Source organism: Astatotilapia calliptera, chromosome 3, assembly GCF_964374335.1.
Source record: "Astatotilapia calliptera chromosome 3, fAstCal68.1, whole genome shotgun sequence".
Lineage (NCBI taxonomy): Eukaryota > Metazoa > Chordata > Actinopteri > Cichliformes > Cichlidae > Astatotilapia > Astatotilapia calliptera.
The window spans coordinates 24528189-24541385 of record NC_137424.1 but is presented as its reverse complement, the minus strand read 5'-3'; the positions used below and the strand labels follow the sequence as shown (position 1 = coordinate 24541385).

General features: G+C 57.9%; 6 non-coding genes and 2 pseudogenes across 6 annotated transcripts; all 8 read left to right on the top strand.

Annotated features, from left to right (window-relative positions):
* The first annotated feature begins 110 nt into the window (after positions 1-110).
* Positions 111-229, top strand: LOC145426621 (5S ribosomal RNA). Its single transcript, XR_013907331.1, has one exon. It is a non-coding gene; the product is annotated as a 5S ribosomal RNA (ribosomal RNA).
* Positions 230-1124: 895 nt separating this feature from the next.
* On the top strand, positions 1125-1243 carry LOC145427441 (5S ribosomal RNA; annotated as a pseudogene).
* A 1255-nt stretch (positions 1244-2498) lies between these two features.
* On the top strand, positions 2499-2617 carry LOC145427058 (5S ribosomal RNA). Its single transcript, XR_013907782.1, has one exon. It is a non-coding gene; the product is annotated as a 5S ribosomal RNA (ribosomal RNA).
* A 1136-nt stretch (positions 2618-3753) lies between these two features.
* On the top strand, positions 3754-3862 carry LOC145427480 (5S ribosomal RNA; annotated as a pseudogene).
* Positions 3863-5590: 1728 nt separating this feature from the next.
* LOC145427611 (5S ribosomal RNA) lies at positions 5591-5709 on the top strand. The gene has a single exon (XR_013908152.1). It is a non-coding gene; the product is annotated as a 5S ribosomal RNA (ribosomal RNA).
* Positions 5710-7592: 1883 nt separating this feature from the next.
* On the top strand, positions 7593-7711 carry LOC145427843 (5S ribosomal RNA). Its single transcript, XR_013908385.1, has one exon. It is a non-coding gene; the product is annotated as a 5S ribosomal RNA (ribosomal RNA).
* A 2279-nt stretch (positions 7712-9990) lies between these two features.
* LOC145426908 (5S ribosomal RNA) lies at positions 9991-10109 on the top strand. Its single transcript, XR_013907629.1, has one exon. It is a non-coding gene; the product is annotated as a 5S ribosomal RNA (ribosomal RNA).
* Positions 10110-11998: 1889 nt separating this feature from the next.
* LOC145426694 (5S ribosomal RNA) lies at positions 11999-12117 on the top strand. Its single transcript, XR_013907405.1, has one exon. It is a non-coding gene; the product is annotated as a 5S ribosomal RNA (ribosomal RNA).
* The last annotated feature ends 1080 nt before the right edge of the window (positions 12118-13197 follow it).

Here is a 13197-nt window from a genome sequence, read left to right as displayed (position 1 = left end):
GGGTATTATGCAAACATGCAGGTATGGTTATAGGATTGTCTTCGTAACTTCAGGTACTTGCCACCTAATCAGTTGAATCCATAAATTGAGACATTGTGCTGGGGCCAGCAGCTTACGGCCATACCACCCTGAGCACGCCCGACCTCGTCTGATCTCGGAAGCTAAGCAGGGCTGGGCTTGGTTAGTACTTGGATGGGAGACTTCCTTGGAATACCTAGTGCTGTAAGCCTTTCATTTTCATGTCATTGAACCGCTTTTGATCCAGAGAAGGGGTGTATTAAAAGACCAAAAGCAGCTGCCCATTAATGAGGGCACATTAACGACATTGCTTTTGGCTGTTTTCCAATGTCTTGTGCTGCTAGCTGATGCCACTTACACCACACCAGGGCCAGAGTGACCGGCTGGGGCCACTTACACCACACCAGGGCCTGTGGCTGCTGGCTGAGGCCACCTACACCACACCAGGGCCTTACTTGCTATTGAGGCCAATTACACCACACCAGGGTCTGTGGCTCTTGCTCAGGCCACTTACACCACACCAGGGCCTGTGGCTGCTGGATGAGGCGACTTACACCACACCAAGGCCTGTGGCTGCTGGATGAGGCCACTTACACAACACCAGGGCCTTAGTTGCTATTGAGGCCACTTACACCACACCAGGGCCTGTGGCTCTGGCTGAGGCCACTTACACCACACCACGGCCTTATTTGCTTCTGAGGCCACTTACACCACACCAGGGCCTGTGGCTCTGGCTGAGGCCACTTACACCACACCAGGGCCTGTGGCTCTTGCTCAGGCCACTTACACCACACCAGGGCCTGTGGCTCTTGCTCAGGCCACTCATATCACACCAGGCCCTGTGCTTCTGGCCGAGGCCATCTTCACCAAACCAGGCCCTGTGCTGCTAGCTGTGACCATGTACAACACACCAGGCCCTGTTCTTGTTCCTGAGGCCATCTTCAACAATCCAGGGCCTGTGCTGTTGGATAAATGCTAAACTGAGCCTTTGGGTTAGGGTATTATGCAAACATGCAGGTATGGTTATAGGATTGTCTTCGTAACTCCAGGTACTTGCCACCTAATCACTTGAATCCATAAATTGAGACATTGTGCTGTGGCCAGCAGCTTAGGGCCATACCACCCTGAGCATGCCCGACCACGTCTGATCTCGGAAGCTAAGCAGGGCTGTTCTTGGTTAGTACTTGGATGGGAGACTTCCTTGGAATACCAGGTGCTGTAAGCCTTTCATTTTCATGTCTTTGAACCGCTTTTGATCCAGAGAAGGGGTGTATTAAAAGACCAAAAGCAGCTGCCCATTAATGAGGGCACATTAACGACATTGCTTTTGGCTGTTTTCCAATGTCTTGTGCTGCTAGCTGATGCCACCTACACCACACCAGGGCCTGAGTGACCGGCTGGGGCCACTTACACCACATCAGGGCCTGTGGCTGCTGGCTGAGGCCACTTACACCACACCAGGGCCTGTGGCTGCTGGCTGAGGCCACTTACACCACACCAGGGCATTAGTTGCTATTGAGGCCAATTACACCACACCAGGGTCTGTGGCTCTTGCTCAGGCCACTTACACCACACCAGGGCCTGTGGCACTGGCTGAGGCCACTTACACCACACCAGGGCCTGTGGCTGCTGGCTGAGGCCACTTACACCACACCAGGGCCTGTGGCTGCTGGCTGAGGCCACTTACACCACACCAGGGCCTGTGGCTGCTGGCTGAGGGCACTTACACCACACCAGTGCCTGTGGCTTCTGGCTGAGGCCACTTACACCACACCAGTGCCTGTGGCTCTTGCTCATGCCACTTACACCACACCAGGGCCTGTGGCTGCTGGCTGAGGGCACTTACACCACACCAGTGCCTGTGGCTGCTGGCTGAGGCCACTTACACCACACCAGGGCATTAGTTGCTATTGAGGCCACTTACACCACACCAGGGCCTGTGGCTGCTGGCTGAGGCCACATACACAACACCAGGGCCTTAGTTGCTATTGAGGCCAATTACACCACACCAGGGCCTGTGGCACTGGCTGAGGTCACTTACACCACACCAGGGCCTGTGGCTGCTGGCTGAGGCCACTTACACCACACAAGGGCCTGTGGCTGCTGGCTGAGGCCACCCACACCACACCAGGGCCTGTGGCTGCTGGCTGAGGCCACTTACACCACACCAGGGCCTGTGGCTCTTGCTCAGGCCACTCATATCACACCAGACCCTGTGCTTCTGGCCGAGGCCATCTTCACCAAACCAGGCCCTGTGCTGCTTGCTGTGGCCATGTACAACACACCAGGCCCTGTGCTGGTTCCTGAGGCCATCTTCAACAATCCAGGGCCTGTGCTGTTAGATAAATGCCAAACTGAGCCTTTGGGTTAGGGTATTATGCAAACATGCAGGTATGGTTATAGGATTGTCTTCGTAACTTCAGGTACTTGCCACCTAATCAGTTGAATCCATAAATTGAGACATTGTGCTGGGGCCAGCAGCTTACGGCCATACCACCCTGAGCACGCCCGACCTCGTCTGATCTCGGAAGCTAAGAAGGGCTGGGCTTGGTTAGTACTTGGATGGGAGACTGCCTGGGAATACCTGGTGCTGTAAGCCTTTCATTTTCATGTCATTGAACCGCTTTTGATCCAGAGAAGGGGTGTATTAAAAGACCAAAAGCAGCTGCCCATTAATGAGGGCACATTAACGACACTGCTTTTGGCTGTTTTCCAATGTCTTGTGCTGCTAGCTGATGCCACCTACACCACACCAGGGCCTGAGTGACCGGCTGGGGCCACTTACACCACATCAGGGCCTGTGGCTCTGGCTGAGGCCACTTACACCACACCAGGGCCTGTGGCTCTGGCTGAGGCCACTTACACCACATCAGGGCCTGTGGCTGCTGGATGAGGCGACTTACACCACACCAAGGGCCTGTGGCTGCTGGCTGAGGCCACCCACACCACACCAGGGCCTGTGGCTGCTGGCTGAGGCCACTTACACCACACCAGGGCCTGTGGCTCTTGCTCAGGCCACTCATATCACACCAGACCCTGTGGCTCTGGCTGAGGCCACTTACACCACACCAGGGCCTGTGGCTCTGGCTGAGGCCACTTACACCACATCAGGGCCTGTGGCTGCTGGATGAGGCCACCCACACCACACCAGGGCCTGTGGCTGCTGGCTGAGGCCACTTACACCACACCAAGGGCCTGTGGCTGCTGGCTGAGGCCACATACACAACACCACGGCCTTATTTGCTTCTGAGGCCACTTACACCACACCAGGGCCTGTGGCTGCTGGCTGAGGTCACATACACCACACCAGGGCCTTAGTTGCTATTGAGGCCAATTACACCACACCAGGGCCTGTTGCTCTTGCTCAGGCCACTTACACCACACCAGGGCCTGTGGCTCTTGCTCAGGCCACTTACTCCACACCAGGGCCTGTGGCTCTTGCTCAGGCCACTCATATCACACCAGGCCCTGTGCTTCTGGCCGAGGCCATCTTCACCAAACCAGGCCCTGTGCTGCTAGCTGTGGCCATGTACAACACACCAGGCCCTGTTCTGGTTCCTGAGGCCATCTTCAACAATCCAGGGCCTGTGCTGTTGGATAAATGCTAAACTGAGCCTTTGGGTTAGGGTATTATGCAAACATGCAGGTATGGTTATAGGATTGTCTTCGTAACTTCAGGTACTTGCCACCTAATCAGTTGAATCCATAAATTGAGACATTGTGCTGGGGCCAGCAGCTTACGGCCATACCACCCTGAGCACGCCCGACCTCGTCTGATCTCGGAAGCTAAGCAGGGCTGGGCTTGGTTTGTACTTGGATGGGAGACTACCTGGTGCTGTAAGCCTTTCATTTTCATGTCATTGAACCGCTTTTGATCCAGAGAAGGGGTGTATTAAAAGACCAAAAGCAGCTGCCCATTAATGATGGCACATTAACGACATTGCTTTTGGCTGTTTTACAATGTCTTGTGCTGCTAGCTGATGCCACCTACACCACACCAGGGCCTGAGTGACCGGCTGGGGCCACTTACACCACATCAGGGCCTGTGGCTGCTGGCTGAGGCCACTTACACCACACCAGGGCCTGTGGCTGCTGGCTGAGGCCACTTACACCACACCAGGGCATTAGTTGCTATTGAGGCCAATTACACCACACCAGGGTCTGTGGCTCTTGCTCAGGCCACTTACACCACACCAGGGCCTGTGGCACTGGCTGAGGCCACTTACACCGCACCAGGGCCTGTGGCTGCTGGCTGAGGCCACTTACACCACACCAGGGCCTGTGGCTGCTGGCTGAGGTCACTTACACCACACCAGGGCCTGTGGCTGCTGGCTGAGGGCACTTACACCACACCAGTGCCTGTGGCTTCTGGCTGAGGCCACTTACACCACACCAGGGCCTGTGGCTCTTGCTCAGGCCACTTACACCACACCAGGGCCTGTGCTGCTGGCTGAGGCCACTTACACCACACCAGGGCCTGTGGCTGCTGGCTGAGGCCACTTACACCACACCAGGGCCTGTGGCTGCTGGCTGAGGGCACTTACACCACACCAGTGCCTGTGGCTGCTGGCTGAGGCCACTTACACCACACCAGGGCATTAGTTGCTATTGAGGCCCCTTACACCACACCAGGGCCTGTGGCACTGGCTGAGGCCACTTACACCACACCAGGGCCTGTGGCTGCTGGCTGAGGCCACCTACACCACACCAGGGCATTAGTTGCTATTGAGGCCAATTACACCACACCAGGGTCTGTGGCTCTTGCTCAGGCCACTTACACCACACCAGGGCCTGTGGCACTGGCTGAGGCCACTTACACTACACCAGGGCCTGTGGCTCTGGCTGAGGCCACTTACACCACACCAGGGCCTGTGGCTGCTGGCTGAGGCCACTTACACCACACCAGGGCCTGTGGCTGCTGGCTGAGGCCACTTACACCACACCAGGGCCTGTGGCTGCTGGCTGAGGCCACTTACACCACACCAGGGCCTGTGGCTCTTGCTCAGGCCACTTACACCACACCAGGGCCTGTGGCACTGGCTGAGGCCACTTACACCGCACCAGGGCCTGTGGCTCTGGCTGAGGCCACTTACACCACACCAGGGCCTGTGGCTGCTGGCTGAGGCCACTTACACCACACCAGGGCCTGTGGCTGCTGGCTGAGGCCACTTACACCACACCAGGGCCTGTGGCTGCTGGCTGAGGCCACTTACACCACACCAGTGCCTGTGGCTTCTGGCTGAGGCCACTTACACCACACCAGGGCCTGTGGCTCTTGCTCAGGCCACTCACATCACACCAGGCCCTGCGCTTCTGGCCGAGGCCATCTTCACCAAACCAGGCCCTGTGCTGCTAGCTGTGGCCATGTACAACACACCAGGCCCTGTGCTGGTTCCTGAGGCCATCTTCAACAATCCAGGGCCTGTGCTGTTAGATAAATGCTAAACTGAGCCTTTGGGTTAGGGTATTATGCAAACATGCAGGTATGGTTAAAGGATTGTCTTCGTAACTTCAGGTACTTGCCACCTAATCAGTTGAATCCATAAATTGAGACATTGTGCTGGGGCCAGCAGCTTACGGCCATACCACCCTGAGCACGCCCGACCTCGTCTGATCTCGGAAGCTAAGCAGGGCTGGGCTTGGTTAGTACTTGGATGGGAGACCGCCTGGGAATACCTGGTGCTGTAAGCCTTTCATTTTCATGCCATTGAACCGCTTTTGATCCAGAGAAGGGGTGTATTAAAAGACCAAAAGCAGCTGCCCATTAATGAGGGCACATTAACGACATTGCTTTTGGCTGTTTTCCAATGTCTTGTGCTGCTAGCTGATGCCACCTACACCACACCAGGGCCTGAGTGACCAGCTGGGGCCACGTACACCACATCAGGGCCTGTGGCTGCTGGCTGAGGCCACTTACACCACACCAGGGCCTGTGGCTGCTGGCTGAGGCCACTTACACCACACCAGGGCCTGTGGCTGCTGGCTGAGGCCACCTACACCACACCAGGGCCTTAGTTGCTATTGAGGCCAATTACACCACAACAGGGTCTGTGGCTCTTGCTCAGGCCACTTACACCACACCAGGGCCTGTGGCACTGGCTGAGGCCACTTACACCACACCAGGACCTGTGGCTCTGGCTGAGGCCACTTACACCACACCAGGGCCTGTGGCTGCTGGCTGAGGCCACCTACACCACACCAGGGCCTTAGTTGCTATTGAGGCCAATTACACCACAACAGGGTCTGTGGCTCTTGCTCAGGCCACTTACACCACACCAGGGCCTGTGGCACTGGCTGAGGCCACTTACACCACACCAGGACCTGTGGCTCTGGCTGAGGCCACTTACACCACACCAGGGCCTGTGGCTGCTGGCTGAGGCCACTTACACCACACCAGGGCCTGTGGCTGCTGGCTGAGGCCACTTACACCACACCAGGGCCTGTGGCTGCTGGCTGAGGCCACTTACACCACACCAGGGCCTGTGGCTGCTGGCTGAGGCCACTTACACCACACCAGGGCCTGTGGCACTGGCTGAGGCCACTTACACCACACCAGGACCTGTGGCTCTGGCTGAGGCCACTTACACCACACCCGGACCTGTGGCTCTGGCTGAGGCCACTTACACCACACCAGGGCCTGTGGCTGCTGGCTGAGGCCACTTACACCACACCAGGGCATTAGTTGCTATTGAGGCCACTTACACCACACCAGGGCCTGTGGCTGCTGGCTGAGGCCACTTACACCACACCAGGGCCTGTGGCTGCTGGCTGAGGCCACTTACACCACACCAGGGCATTAGTTGCTATTGAGGCCAATTACACCACACCAGGGTCTGTGGCACTGGCTGAGGCCACTTACACCACACCAGGGCCTGTGGCTGCTGGCTGAGGCCACTTACACCACACCAGGGCCTGTGGCTGCTGGCTGAGGTCACTTACACCACACCAGGGCATTAGTTGCTATTGAGGCCCCTTACACCACACCAGTGCCTGTGGCTTCTGGCTGAGGCCACTTACACCACACCAGGGCCTGTGGCTCTGGCTGAGGCCACTTACACCACACCAGGGCCTGTGGCACTGGCTGAGGCCACTTACACCACACCAGGGCCTGTGGCTGCTGGCTGAGGCCACTTACACCACACCAGGGCCTGTGGCTGCTGGCTGAGGCCACTTACACCACACCAGGGCCTGTGGCTGCTGGCTGAGGCCACTTACACCACACCAGTGCCTGTGGCTTCTGGCTGAGGCCACTTACACCACACCAGGGCCTGTGGCTCTTGCTCAGGCCACTCACATCACACCAGGCCCTGCGCTTCTGGCCGAGGCCATCTTCACCAAACCAGGCCCTGTGCTGCTAGCTGTGGCCATGTACAACACACCAGGCCCTGTGCTGGTTCCTGAGGCCATCTTCAACAATCCATGGCCTGTGCTGTTAGATAAATGCTAAACTGAGCCTTTGGGTTAGGGTATTATGCAAACATGCAGGTATGGTTAAAGGATTGTCTTCGTAACTTCAGGTACTTGCCACCTAATCAGTTGAATCCATAAATTGAGACATTGTGCTGGGGCCAGCAGCTTACGGCCATACCACCCTGAGCACGCCCGACCTCGTCTGATCTCGGAAGCTAAGCAGGGCTGGGCTTGGTTAGTACTTGGATGGGAGACTACCTGGGAATACCTGGTGCTGTAAGCCTTTCATTTTCATGTCATTGAACCGCTTTTGATCCAGAGAAGGGGTGTATTAAAAGACCAAAAGCAGCTGCCCATTAATGAGGGCACATTAACGACATTGCTTTTGGCTGTTTTCCAATGTCTTGTGCTGCTAGCTGATGCCACCGACACCACACCAGGGCCTGAGTGACCGGCTGGGGCCACTTACACCACATCAGGGCCTGTGGCTGCTGGCTGAGGCCACTTACACCACACCAGGGCCTGTGGCTGCTGGCTGAGGCCACTTACACCACACCAGGGCATTAGTTGCTATTGAGGCCAATTACACCACACCAGGGTCTGTGGCTCTTGCTCAGGCCACTTACACCACACCAGGGCCTGTGGCACTGGCTGAGGCCACTTACACCACACCAGGGCCTGTGGCTGCTGGCTGAGGCCACCTACACCACACCAGGGCATTAGTTGCTATTGAGGCCAATTACACCACACCAGGGTCTGTGACTCTTGCTCAGGCCACTTACACCACACCAGGGCCTGTGGCACTGGCTGAGGCCACTTACACCACACCAGGGCCTGTGGCTGCTGGCTGAGGCCACTTACACCACACCAGGGCCTGTGGCTGCTGGCTGAGGTCACTTACACCACACCAGGGCCTGTGGCTGCTGGCTGAGGCCACTTACACCACACCAGGGCCTGTGGCTCTTGCTCAGGCCACTTACACCACACCAAGGCCTGTGGCTGCTGGCTGAGGCCACTTACACCACACCAGGGCCTGTGGCTCTTGCTCAGGCCACTTACACCACACCAGGGCCTGTGGCACTGGCTGAGGCCACTTACACCACACCAGTGCCTGTGGCTTCTGGCTGAGGCCACTTACACCACACCAGGGCCTGTGGCTCTTGCTCAGGCCACTTACACCACACCAAGGCCTGTGGCTGCTGGCTGAGGCCACTTACACCACACCAGGGCCTGTGGCTCTTGCTCAGGCCACTTACACCACACCAGGGCCTGTGGCACTGGCTGAGGCCACTTACACCACACCAGGGCCTGTGGCTGCTGGCTGAGGCCACCTACACCACACCAGGGCATTAGTTGCTATTGAGGCCAATTACACCACACCAGGGTCTGTGACTCTTGCTCAGGCCACTTACACCACACCAGGGCCTGTGGCACTGGCTGAGGCCACTTACACCACACCAGGGCCTGTGGCTGCTGGCTGAGGCCACTTACACCACACCAGGGCCTGTGGCTGCTGGCTGAGGTCACTTACACCACACCAGGGCCTGTGGCTGCTGGCTGAGGGCACTTACACCACACCAGTGCCTGTGGCTTCTGGCTGAGGCCACTTACACCACACCAGGGCCTGTGGCTGCTGGCTCAGGCCACTTACACCACACCAGGGCCTGTGGCTGCTGGCTGAGGCCACTTACACCACACCAGGGCCTGTGGCTGCTGGCTGAGGCCACTTACACCACACCAGGGCCTGTGGCTGCTGGCTGAGGCCACTTACACCACACCAGGGCATTAGTTGCTAATGAGGCCCCTTACACCACACCAGGGCCTGTGGCACTGGCTGAGGCCACTTACACCACACCAGGGCCTGTGGCTGCTGGCTGAGGCCACATACACCACAACAGGGCATTAGTTGCTATTGAGGCCAATTACACCACACCAGGGTCTGTGGCTCTTGCTCAGGCCACTTACACCACACCAGGGCCTGTGGCACTGGCTGAGGCCACTTACACTACACCAGGGCCTGTGGCTCTGGCTGAGGCCACTTACACCACACCAGGGCCTGTGGCTGCTGGCTGAGGCCACTTACACCACACCAGGGCCTGTGGCTGCTGGCTGAGGCCACTTACACCACACCAGGGCCTGTGGCTGCTGGCTGAGGCCACTTACACCACACCAGGGCCTGTGGCTACTGGCTGAGGCCACTTACACCACACCAGTGCCTGTGGCTTCTGGCTGAGGCCACTTACACCACACCAGGGCCTGTGGCTCTTGCTCAGGCCACTCACATCACACCAGGCCCTGCGCTTCTGGCCGAGGCCATCTTCACCAAACCAGGCCCTGTGCTGCTAGCTGTGGCCATGTACAACACACCAGGCCCTGTGCTGGTTCCTGAGGCCATCTTCAACAATCCAGGGCCTGTGCTGTTAGATAAATGCTAAACTGAGCCTTTGGGTTAGGGTATTATGCAAACATGCAGGTATGGTTAAAGGATTGTCTTCGTAATTTCAGGTACTTGCCACCTAATCAGTTGAATCCATAAATTGAGACATTGTGCTGGGGCCAGCAGCTTACGGCCATACCACCCTGAGCATGCCCGACCTCGTCTGATCTCGGAAGCTAAACAGGGCTGGGCTTGGTTAGTACTTGGATGGGAGACTACCTGGGAATACCTGGTGCTGTAAGCCTTTCATTTTCATGTCATTGAACCGCTTTTGATCCAGAGAAGGGGTGTATTAAAAGACCAAAAGCAGCTGCCCATTAATGAGGGCACATTAACGACATTGATTTTGGCTCTTTTCCAATGTCTTGTGCTGCTAGCTGATGCCACCTACACCACACCAGGGCCTGAGTGACCGGCTGGGGCCACTTACACCACATCAGGGCCTGTGGCTGCAGGCTGAGGCCACCTACACCACACCAGGGCATTAGTTGCTATTGAGGCCAATTACACCACACCAGGGTCTGTGACTCTTGCTCAGGCCACTTACACCACACCAGGGCCTGTGGCACTGGCTGAGGCCACTTACACCACACCAGGGCCTGTGGCTGCTGGCTGAGGCCACTTACACCACACCAGGGCCTGTGGCTGCTGGCTGAGGTCACTTACACCACACCAGGGCCTGTGGCTGCTGGCTGAGGGCACTTACACCACACCAGTGCCTGTGGCTTCTGGCTGAGGCGACTTACACCACACCAGGGCCTGTGGCTCTTGCTCAGGCCACTTACACCACACCAGGGCCTGTGGCTGCTGGCTGAGGCCACTTACACCACACCAGGGCCTGTGGCTCTTGCTCAGGCCACTTACACCACACCAGGGCCTGTGGCACTGGCTGAGGCCACTTACACCACACCAGGGCCTGTGGCTGCTGGCTGAGGCCACCTACACCACACCAGGGCATTAGTTGCTATTGAGGCCAATTACACCACACCAGGGTCTGTGACTCTTGCTCAGGCCACTTACACCACACCAGGGCCTGTGGCACTGGCTGAGGCCACTTACACCACACCAGGGCCTGTGGCTGCTGGCTGAGGCCACTTACACCACACCAGGGCCTGTGGCTGCTGGCTGAGGTCACTTACACCACACCAGGGCCTGTGGCTGCTGGCTGAGGGCACTTACACCACACCAGTGCCTGTGGCTTCTGGCTGAGGCCACTTACACCACACCAGGGCCTGTGGCTGCTGGCTCAGGCCACTTACACCACACCAGGGCCTGTGGCTGCTGGCTGAGGCCACTTACACCACACCAGTGCCTGTGGCTGCTGGCTGAGGCCACTTACACCACACCAGTGCCTGTGGCTGCTGGCTGAGGCCACTTACACCACACCAGTGCCTGTGGCTGCTGGCTGAGGCCACTTACACCACACCAGGGCCTGTGGCTGCTGGCTGAGGCCACCTACACCACACCAGGGCATTAGTTGCTATTGAGGCCACTTACACCACACCAGGGTCTGTGGCTCTTGCTCAGGCCACTTACACCACACCAGGGCCTGTGTCACTGGCTGAGGCCACTTACACTACACCAGGGCCTGTGGCTCTGGCTGAGGCCACTTACACCACACCAGGGCCTGTGGCTGCTGGCTGAGGCCACTTACACCACACCAGGGCCTGTGGCTGCTGGCTGAGGCCACTTACACCACACCAGGGCCTGTGGCTGCTGGCTGAGGCCACTTACACCACACCAGGGCCTGTGGCTGCTGGCTGAGGCCACTTACACCACACCAGTGCCTGTGGCTTCTGGCTGAGGCCACTTACACCACACCAGGGCCTGTGGCTCTTGCTCAGGCCACTCACATCACACCAGGCCCTGCGCTTCTGGCCGAGGCCATCTTCACCAAACCAGGCCCTGTGTTGCTAGCTGTGGCCATGTACAACACACCAGGCCCTGTGCTGGTTCCTGAGGCCATCTTCAACAATCCAGGGCCTGTGCTGTTAGATAAATGCTAAACTGAGCCTTTGGGTTAGGGTATTATGCAAACATGCAGGTATGGTTAAAGGATTGTCTTCGTAACTTCAGGTACTTGCCACCTAATCAGTTGAATCCATAAATTGAGACATTGTGCTGGGGCCAGCAGCTTACGGCCATACCACCCTGAGCATGCCCGACCTCGTCTGATCTCGGAAGCTAAGCAGGGCTGGGCTTGGTTAGTACTTGGATGGGAGACTACCTGGGAATACCTGGTGCTGTAAGCCTTTCATTTTCATGTCATTGAACCGCTTTTGATCCAGAGAAGGGGTGTATTAAAAGACCAAAAGCAGCTGCCCATTAATGAGGGCACATTAACGACATTGATTTTGGCTCTTTTCCAATGTCTTGTGCTGCTAGCTGATGCCACCTACACCACACCAGGGCCTGAGTGACCGGCTGGGGCCACTTACACCACATCAGGGCCTGTGGCTGCTGGCTGAGGCCACCTACACCACACCAGGGCATTAGTTGCTATTGAGGCCAATTACACCACACCAGGGTCTGTGACTCTTGCTCAGGCCACTTACACCACACCAGGGCCTGTGGCACTGGCTGAGGCCACTTACACCACACCAGGGCCTGTGGCTGCTGGCTGAGGCCACTTACACCACACCAGGGCCTGTGGCTGCTGGCTGAGGTCACTTACACCACACCAGGGCCTGTGGCTGCTGGCTGAGGGCACTTACACCACACCAGTGCCTGTGGCTTCTGGCTGAGGCCACTTACACCACACCAGGGCCTGTGGCTCTTGCTCAGGCCACTTACACCACACCAGGGCCTGTGGCTGCTGGCTGAGGCCACTTACACCACACCAGGGCCTGTGGCTCTTGCTCAGGCCACTTACACCACACCAGGGCCTGTGGCACTGGCTGAGGCCACTTACACCACACCAGGGCCTGTGGCTGCTGGCTGAGGCCACCTACACCACACCAGGGCCTTAGTTGCTATTGAGGCCAATTACACCACAACAGGGTCTGTGGCTCTTGCTCAGGCCACTTACACCACACCAGGGCCTGTGGCACTGGCTGAGGCCACTTACACCACACCAGGACCTGTGGCTCTGGCTGAGGCCACTTACACCACACCAGGGCCTGTGGCTGCTGGCTGAGGCCACTTACACCACACCAGGGCCTGTGGCTGCTGGCTGAGGCCACTTACACCACACCAGGGCCTGTGGCTGCTGGCTGAGGCCACTTACACCACACCAGGGCCTGTGGCACTGGCTGAGGCCACTTACACCACACCAGGACCTGTGGCTCTGGCTGAGGCCACTTACACCACACCCGGACCTGTGGCTCTGGCTG